Consider the following 11,019-nt stretch of genomic DNA (forward strand, 5'->3'; position numbering starts at 1 on the left):
ATATCGATCATGTTGATTCGGAAGAAGGTACTTAATATTTCCACCGACAGATATTTGTACTTAATATTTCGGTAGCAATAAGCCTGGTTCTATGGTGATGCGAGTGACGCCATATTAGAAGAAAAAAAATGAACGAATTTCGGAGCGTTCGTTATTACAACAGAATGGATGTACTGGAATGACGGAATTCATGGAGTTGGCCAATCAAATCACTGGAAAACTTACGAGGCAAAGAGCAGGCAGTGTAATCATAAGTATGCCGAAAGTGTAAGTATAGGTAAGCTTCGAAAAAAAAAAAGAAAAGAGAGGTCGTCGTCTACTGCGAAGTTTTGCACCAGGTGAATGATGGGCCGTATAAAGGGATATTTATAAAGAGGGGGGGCAACTCAGCTATCCCCTCTCAAGGGTACCTGCATGAGAAAGCGAATATGGATGGAACCAAATGAGGAATTGACAGAAGCGATTATCATTGGAATTCCTTTACGGTAAGCAACAAATCCGGGCACATCGCAATTTTATGTAGTGCATGTTTAGAAAGCTACCAAATCATATTCAAAAAAAAAAAATTTGAGAATCATTTTATTATATATGAAGATATTACACACACACACACACACACATAAAAACACACCCATATATATATATATATATATATATATATATATATATATATATATATATATATAAGCAATATTTTTTTGTTATTTTTTTTTATTCACATATCTTTAATTCTTTCGTGTCACATTTTAATGATTGTTATTCTTATATTTAATACATCTAATTATATTTTTAAGACATTGAGAACTTAACTGTTACAGGAGACAGCTTTTATCTGCTGTGTATATTTTGTACAATTCTCGCCATACTTCTTCGTATGATGAGAATAATTTAGCTTCGAAATGTCATGCTCTAAAGAGGCTTTTATGTCTTTTTCTTGCCTTAGTGATCTGATAATATAATAGTTATGCGTAATTTTTTCTTCATATTTTTTTACTACACGCGCCCTCACACAGGCATACATATATATGTGTGCGTGTGTGCGTATGTGTGTGAGTGTGTGTGTTACAAAGCACAGTTTACACATTTTGTAAGGTTTGTTAACTTATGAAGAATTAACTTTATCAATGTCATTTAATCTACACACACGCATACACACACTCGCATACACACACATACCCCCCATATATATATATATATATATATATATATATATATATATATATATATATATATATATATATATATATATAAATGAAATTTTCTGTGTGTGTACATTTCACACCAAACTACCCTGTCAATTTTATGTCTACAGGTATTTAAATTCTTCGGGGTATCGAGTAATACTTTTAATTTAAATAGACATTCCGACGAGTTATTTACGGGCGTCGCCTTCATGGTCGAGTGGGAGAACTGCCGACTGTCAACACGACGATTCTAGATTCAATCCTTGACTAGGGAGAGATGCTAGTCTAGCGGCACTGATGAGTTGTGATACAACGAAACAGGACTGTATGTCGATGACTACATATATATATATATATATATATATATATATATATATATATATATATATATAAGAACGAATAATTATACACCCATGTTAAAATCACTTTAAGAAGAGGTTAAAACATATTAAATTTTTAAGAAAAGAAAGCAAATAAAAAAAACACAAATTAAGTGGATTGTCCTTAATCCACGGAGTATCGAAAGAAATATGTTTCTTCTCATCAGCGGGTTGGAATTAGCAAAATTCGGAATCGGATTTAGCTTGCAAAGTATTTAATAAAATTACACGTAAGCCGTAACAGTAAAATCCAAGAATAGTTGGTAAAAGTTCGTTATCCAGAATTAAATCGCGTTACTGGAAGATATTTCGATAACACACACATGCACAAACAAACACGCACACACACACGCACGGACATATATATATAATATATATAATATAATACATATATATATATATATATATATATATATATATATATATATATATATATATATATATATATATGACAAAATCAATCTTCGCAATCTCACAATGTTGACCATCTCACTGGTTATTCCTTTAATTTCTTAGTATGTGAATATTTGACAGCACCTGTTTCGTAGTGTAGTATCATCCATATAATTTTCATGTCATTTCTGATATTATTAAAGATTTACCTCATCCGAAGAAAAGAAACATATCACCATTGAAAGGAAATAAAGGGAAATTGGACTGATTATATTATATGACAAGTGGAAGAAAAGTTTTAATTATTTTTTCAATTTATTACGCCATCTTTATACACACACATACACATGTATATATATATATATATTTATATATATCGAGTGGTAAATAAAAATATGATTAAAACTAGAACACGATTGCATAATACTTTCTGGTCTGTGTTAAAATGTGTGCGGTGTATTAGCGGACATGTTACAAGTATCTATAAATCATCTTAAATCATAATAATACATACCGTGGTTGAATTATAACAGAACTATTAAAATGCTAATTTAAGCGTCAATGATGACTCGAGAGAGCACTGTCAGATCACGCTACTTTCGCCGGAAACGGGGAGAAGTTTCTGATTGGTTTGATGACAGTAAAGACGTATCTTCCACTCTAAGGCGAGCACACAGCATGTAATTGGGTGCAGTGATACGAGCTATATACCCATGTTGGTTTTTCGCTCTTTCTTGCACGTTTCTTCGTGTAGCCAGTTACTATTGTGTTTTCTTCGATTGTCTCTTTAAAATACATATTTGTATGAATCAACATAGACACAGGAAAACAAGCGTCTCCATTCACAACGATGTCCGTGTAATGGTGTGCACACTCATCGAAAAATTAAAATGCAATGCTATCATGTCGTCTATGCGTATAGGAAGAGTGTCAATATCTAGTTTATATTATATTCGTTAGATGATGTCGCTGCTCTTAGATCGATGCAATTCTTTAATGACTGCATTATAATTAGAACATATTTAACTGGAAATAAGAGATTAATCGTCTCTGGTGGCTATAACCATCTGCCAATCACTTGATGCTAGATTAAGTGACGCGTGTAATCTAAACCTTTACTGTGAATATGCCACAACTGTCCATTGCTCGTGATATTAATCTGCAACCGCATTCCTATGCTTAACCGAAAATAAATATGGATATTTTCCAAAGACAAAGCTCTCTTTAATAATAAACCAGTATGTCGAATATACATAATGATATTTATAGTAAGTTTGCAAATGTTGTGTTTATAACTGCTCAAGTCGATACTCGTAAAATTGTGCAGATGTGTCCACTCATCCGCTCGAAAATGTTTCGTTTATTATTTAGTCATGGCGTCACACATTAATAGTGCAATAAATCACGATTGTTTTTTTGTATTTCCAGCATATTCAGTTTTCCATGGATGAATAAGAAAAAGCAAATGTATCTTAATACGAAAAAACAAAAAAACAAAAAGCAAAAAAAGAAAACAGCGCTAAATTAACAATCAAAGTATTTTACTTGGAATATTGTTTTTAACGCGCATTCTCACATTGTTATGCAACAATACGATTACTATTATTGTTATTATTATTATTATTATTGTTATTATTATTATTATTATTATCATTATTATCATCGTTATTATTATTGTTGTTGTTATTGTTATTATTATTATTATTATTGTTATTATTATTATCATTATTATTATTATCATTATTATTATTATTGTTATTATTATTATCATTATTATTATTATTGTTATTATTATTATTGTTAGTATTATTGTTATTATTATTGTTATTATTATTATTATTGTTGTTATTATTATTATTGTTATTATTATTGTTATTATTGTCCGTGAGATGGAGGATAGCAGTAATGAAGATGGAGAACAGGGTTGGGGCAATGACACATCCCTGTTTCACTCCCGTGTTAACCCTGAAGGGCTCTGTTTCATCTCCACTACTACTGAGGACTGTAGCTGACATATTGTCATGCAGCAGTCTCAGTACCCGAATGTACCTCTCTGGGCATCCAAACCTTGCAAGAACCAGCCAAAGGGCTTGACGGTTCACAGAGTCAAAGGCTTTAGTAAGGTCTATAAAAGCCATGTATAATGGTAAATTTTGCTCCCTGCACTTTTCTTGGAGTTGACGAGCAGTGAAGATCATGTCCATCGTGCCTCTATTTGGTCGAAAGCCACTTTGGGACTCGGGAAGGATGGTTTCTGCAAGGGGTGTAAGCCTGTTGGCCAAAACCCGAACTAGGGCTTTCCCTGTGGTAGAGAGGAGAGAAATGGCCCGGTAGTTCCCTTGTCTCCCTTCTTAAAGATGGAAACAACTAGGGCATCCTTAAGTTGTGCAGGGATTTTCTCTTGTTCCCATATTTTGAGCAGCAATAATAACAATTAGATGAAAAAGCATCTGGCGTAAGATGTTTGATGTACAGAACTGATTGCAAATGTGTTCAACCTTTTCATAAGATCATCAGAAATTGAGCCAAGCACATCCATGAACATTGGCACAATCAAACTTTCTTATTCTAACCTTAGTTTCTGATAGTCCCGTAGTTTCTCAGTCTTCTTTCTTGTTAAGTTGATGTTTGGGCAAGCCGCATCAATAATTTTGCATCCATTCGTCTTTTTATACACATTTACAATATCCGGTTTCCTGAAGATTATCTCTCGGTCACAGTGAATCATGAAATCCTAGAGAATATTTACGTTCTCATTTCCCATGATTTTGTTACCTTTTTACCGTCACTTAGATGCTAACACACTAACAATGTATGACAATGCTTTAAGAGATATACCACACAACCTGCACTTACCAGAACGGTCCATTCTAGAGATGTTTTTATTCATTGCACTTGTAATTCGTAAATATAAGATTTTTTTGTTTGTCTTTTCAAGTCACATTTAGACAGAAAATTCCACGTGTCAGGCATTTTTGTGTCTTTGTATCTCGCTACAACTTTCAATGATGTTTCATTCTTACGAACTTTTCATGCTTCGATTCGTTTCTGTGTACTTCTGATTATCTTCCAATGCATCTTTATCTAGCTCTTTCCCTTTCGCCACTGCTGTGAGTAACACTTCACAACTGTTAGCAAATTAGTAGGGAACACTTTTAAACTCTTCCCCTAACAGATTCTTCAATCGCTACTAGCTCTCTCCCTCCTTTCTTACTTTTGATATACAGCCTGGGCACATTAGAATTTAGGTGAAGTGCTACATGCTTGACTAAAAAATTCTGTGTGCCTCTATCCAAGTTATTCATTTCTTCCTGTGCCGATCCTATAAAAGCTGCACTGTATCGAATTACAACAACCACACATGAATTTATGGCTGTGAACACGTTCCTACAATTCAGTCTACATTTCTATAGCAGTTTTTAGTCTCCTCATATACACCGCTATCGTCATCTCTTTTATTTCATTGCAAAGCATCGTATTAAGCTCAAGCACCTCAAGATACTTTACCTTCTGCATCAGGGTCTCCTAATCTTTTACCATTTTGCAAAATGGTGCCTTTCATTGCTTCTCTTTTCCATCCTCTAAGAGTTACTACTGCTCTTTTTTGAAATTTAAAACTCCATATTTATGTCATCACGCGACTACTGTACAGTTGAAACCAGAGAATTATGGGGTGTGATTGGGTAATGGGAGGAGGATAGAACATCTATAGATATGCACTTTCAATGTTCTTGGTTTCATGCAACGCTTCTTTTTGTTTTGTATCTTCAGCAGCTCGTCTGGCCTGTGCGTATGGGTCATGTGTATTAGTATCCGCATTCAAGTGGTTTCCTTAATATTTCAGCTGTTTTCATTATTGGAATTTCTTGTATCTTGCCAGCCATTCCTCTGATTTCAATTTCTCCCATTCTTTTATTGTAAGTTTTTCGGAATTGATCCTAGTGCTCCAACACTTATAGGTACTATTTTGATTTTTTCTCAAGCATATCCCTTTCAGCTATATGACTAGCTCTGTGCATTTGCTCCGTTTCTCTTTTTCTTTAATATTTATCCTGTTGTCAGCTGGAAGAGAAAAGTCGACGATTTCGCAGGAGTTTTTTCTTGTTAATTATTACGATATCCGGTCATTATGCTTGTATGGGTTTATTCGTTTATATGTCTATGTCCCATAGGATTTAGTGATTCTCGTTTTAAATTACTGTTGCTGGCTTATGCTTGCACCGTTGTTCCGTGCGTTTGAGATGCAGTTTTTTGTTGTTGCAAAATTCCTATTGCACTGCCCTTCCCACTTAGTCTGTTCTTGTATTCCTTTGGAGTAAGTTGTTACATTCACTTACTATATGGTTTATCGTTGCGTGTCTTTGTTCACAGAATCTGTATTTGCTGTGTTCTTGTGTTTTATCGATCTTTGCTTTGATGTGGTTCGTTTTTATCGAGTTATCTTGTGCTGCCATTATCAAGGATTTAGTTTCTCGGTTTAATGTCCTTTTCGCATCCATGCCCATTTGTTTTCGCTATTTTATTCTTTTGTTATCCTTGCAAATCTTCCGTGGAGTTTTTTCTTTCCGTATTTTATTTTCTTGTTTTATTTTTTGTCTTTCTGTTTTCTGTTTTGTTGATTTTTCCGTATCTTTCGCTGTTCGAATTATTCTTTAAGTATTCTTTGCATAATGCGTTTTTCTAGTTCTTTTTTGTGTCATTTACTCTGTTTTCCTTAAAAACCAGTTTCCTCCCGCCATTTTACCTTTTAACGTACGTACAGTGGTCATGCGTCTTCTGGTCAAGCTGTCACAGTTCTTTTTAGTCCACCCTGTGAACGGTCGAGAGTATCTTACTAATGATGGTGCCCATTTATTTATATATTTTATAAGGTTTCATCTATATTATTGAGTTTCCGGAAGTTTTCTTCCCAAACTCCCAGGTATTTATAGGCGTCTTGTTCTCCTAGTACTCTCATCTCCGTTTGGTGGGGTAGTTCCATGCCTTCTGCTGTCTCCAGTTTTTCCTGCACTTATAACTAGTAATGCGCATTTTCCATATATAATTCCATTCGCATATCCTGACTGCAGATCCTGGTAGTTTGTATTAGTATTTCTAGTTCATTTTCGGTCCTGACGAAAGGTTTCACATCGTTCAGGTAATTCATTTTTCCCTCTGTGTTAGAGAACTTTTATCTGGCTTGGCACATTCTCAGTATATTGTTCAGGGTTATCATAGCTATGATGAACAGCAATGGTGATAGTGAATCTCTCTGGAATATGCCTCTTTGTGTGTGAATTTCTATTATGTGTTGTCTATTAACTGTTTGTTGCAATCTCAATGTTTTCATTGCATTTTCCATAATGTTGATGATTTTATACATTTATAAACATTCTATTATCTATGTATGGAGGATCATGTAGCATGCTATTTTGTAATCGATCCACGCCATGTCGAGATTCTTTATCCTTCTTTTTACCTCCTTTAAGATCTTTTGATCTATGTATAGTAGATCATGTGTTCTTTTTTTCTTTTTTGCATCTTGTCTGTTCTTCGGGAAGAAGTTCACGATTATTCAGGGATTGATAGCTTTGTTCCCTCTGTTGTGTTGTAAATATTTTCCACATAGTGGGTAAGCACGTGATCAGCCTTTGTTACCTTCTGTATCAGTATAGTACTACCCTTTGTCATCTAATCTGACACGTTTGTTTCCTGTACACATCTTCTCAGATTTTGAGCTAGCCTTTCGTGTAATTTTTTGAATTTTTTAAACACGTATGCATATGTACCGTAATGTTCTGGTACTCCTCGTTCGCCATTTTTCCTATGGTCTTCTAATTTCATTCACTGCTTCGATTTGTTGTAACTCTTCTTTCATATTTTTCAGCCATTCGGCATTTATATTGTGATCCCGTAATTTTTCCCATATGTTACTCCAGTAAAGTTTTGTTTCTGTCGGGTTTGATCGTTCTGTTTTTGTTTTTCCCGATTTTACATTTTGGTAGAAGTCGCTTTCATTGTTTTCAAATGTTCTGCTTTACTTGCGCTGTTCAGATTCGTATGTATATCGTCTCAGTCTCCCTACTTTTGCTGCTATTTTTGGTTCAATTCTTCCTGTTTCTTATTTAGTCTCTTCCTCCTAGTTATATTTCCATTTTGCCAACTACACCGCGTCGCTTTCTTCCTGTGTAATCGTTTTTGGCTTCTTTTTTATGCTTGTTATTTGGGTTTCTAGCCTTATTTCCTATCCATGTTTTGTCTATGTATCTTTCCCAAGCTGTTTTTCTGATTCGAACTTCATACTTACCATTTTGATTCATTCGTAAATTAACTTGTTTAAGTTTGTTGTTGTATCCGTTGTGATTTGTGAGACGAGCTTGCTAACCTTCTCTGTTTCTATTTTTAATTTCTTCTGTTGTTGATTTCCCAAACAATGTTTTTTTTTCCTCATTCATGAACTGTATTATTTTTTTCTATTTCGTGTGCTTCGTTAAATTTTGGGCGTTTATAATCAACGTTCATTCACTTCCTCGTAAGCTAATCGCCTCTCAGAGAGTATGGTTTTAAATAAGTCCGTTCTAGTGTAAATGTTTGAACAGTCCTCTTTGAACGCATATACCATGCAATGGATAAGACAGGTGGATCTAGATTAGTAGCGCTTGATTACTCCCACGACTTCGGCAAGGTCAGGCATGAATGCTCTTCAGTTTCATTTAATCGTGCGTTATTACTGAAAGGAAGGTTGTTTCTTTATACCATACTAGAAAATGATTCAATCTGAAAGAATCATGAACCTCTCCAAAACACATTGACTAACAGTAAACTTCCATCAGTTTAGTGTAGACGTCAGTAAATGTTTGAAAGATTTCAATTCTAATAGTTTCTTCACGAAGACTTTTGCATTCGCTCTCTGTTTCTTACTTCTTTTACTCTATTAACATGTAGAAGTGTTAATGCAATGTAGAGTGCTACAGAGCTCATCTCTACAGTCTCTGTACACATGCACCGCAAACATGAGCCCTTACGTTCAAATATCACTACGCTTAGTATGAGATAAACAAGAGTAAGCCACCATGCGACTATCATTATCAGAATACTAAGACCTTCTTTCTGTGAGATTAAACGAATATCTTTTTTTCCATCGGCGTCACCACTTATCAAGGCCGATCGGTCACTCAAGGATAAGGGTTAAAGAGTGTAGAGTAGTCAAAAGGACAATATAGTAATCAATAGTAATGGAAGTTCGGTGAATTTGTTAACTTAAGTGAAACGGCTCATCAGAAACTTGTTCACGTTGGACTTGAAGACAACCATATTATAGACAGCTGGAAAGCAGGAAAACGGAAGACAATTCCACAGGCGTGCAGTTCTAAGAAAGAAGCTTTGATCATGGAATATACGTTTAGGTTTAGGCACAGATAAATGGTGGGGAAAATTATTGATAATGTTTTCAGCTAGTCTAGTGTGTCTTGTGAAAGTTTGGCGAGGGGGGACCATAGATTGAAGCTCAGTCGAACACTTTCCATGAAAATAACGATAAAGCAGAGACAAACTCGCAACATCTCTTCTGTGAGATAGAGGTTGCAGCGAAGAGAAAAGGACATCTCCCACCTGGCCACGAAGTCTATTTTGAACCCTATCAAGGCAGGACAAGTCTTTTCTAGCAGCTCCTGCCCATATGTGGCAACAGTATTCCATCCTTGGACGTATCTGACTCTTATATAGATAGAGAATTGCATCAGCAGTGAGATATCTACTGGATCGATAGAAGGATCCGACCATTTTTTCAGCGGCCTTCGCAACACATTTGATGTACGTATTCCATTTAAGATCAGGAGTAAAGTTCAAGCCCAGAAGCCTGTCAAAACTTGAGGCCTCGCCAAGACGAGAGCCATTCATTTTAGTTGATGCCAGATGGGGATCAGAACGTTGATGATGTAAATATAGAAGCTTGGTTTTAGATGCATTAAAAGCAACCAGCCACTCCTTTCTTCCATTGTACAACGTGATCAAGATCAGAGGAGAGAGAATCGGAGAGTTCTTGGTCGTTTACTGTCTTAGATGTGCTACCATATATGGTAGTGTCGTCAGCAAAAATGTCTACGAATGATGTACGGATGTGATTTGGAAGATCATTAAGGTAGATCAGGAAAAGAGTTGGGCCCAGGATGGACCCCTGAGGGACTCCAGCATTTACACTGTGAGCTTCTGATTTTTGCCCATCAACTACTACTCTTATAAACCTATCTTCTTAAAAAAACTGGCTCAACGATTAAATTGAAATTAAAAGATCCTCTCCTTTTATAATATACTTATTTCGGAGAAGGTAAACTAATTACTATAGAAACATACGATGGTTTAATTAATGCCTACCTTACGTAAAAAAAATAAACGGTCTAATGACGTTGGCATGCATATTCACGGTGGATCATGGAAGTTAAGTAACGTTGAGACTGGTCAGTACTGGATGGGTTACCATTAAGGATTACCAGGTTTTGTATGTGGGAGGATGTCACCACCTCCTTGCAAAAAACTGTACAAAAATAGTATAGATGCGACTTGTGAATTTGATATCACATAGACAGTTCATCATTCGGAGAATATCGGTCCAACCCGCCTACGGTAAAAATCGCTGTCTGACTGGTGCTGATTTTATTATAAAGTGATATGTGTCCTATTATTTTCATGTTTATTGGTACACTTAATTTATATTCATTTTTTATTCTAATTGATCCTATTGTAACTTACGATTTAGATATGTCAAAGCTAACGCGAATACTAGCTATTCTACAGAATAGGCGTCTCTCATGTTTTATCAGTAATTATAAGAGGAACTGAAAAAATTTAACATAAGTAAAAATTGAAGTATAGTATGTTGTGTTTCTTAAATATGCTTCTAAAACTATGAAATAGATGATGTTTTATGTATATTATGAGAATATTATGAAATATAATATTGGTGATTTTAGTATATCATTAGTCATCTAAAATCATTCCTTTGAATGTTTTTATTGAAAGCTGGCTTACTCGGTATTTCAGTGATTAATATGTAATGGACTGACAGATGATGTAATAAGTCATAT

This window comes from Euprymna scolopes, chromosome 4 (assembly GCF_053919585.1).
Source record: "Euprymna scolopes isolate OS-2025 chromosome 4, ASM5391958v1, whole genome shotgun sequence".
Lineage (NCBI taxonomy): Eukaryota > Metazoa > Mollusca > Cephalopoda > Sepiida > Sepiolidae > Euprymna > Euprymna scolopes.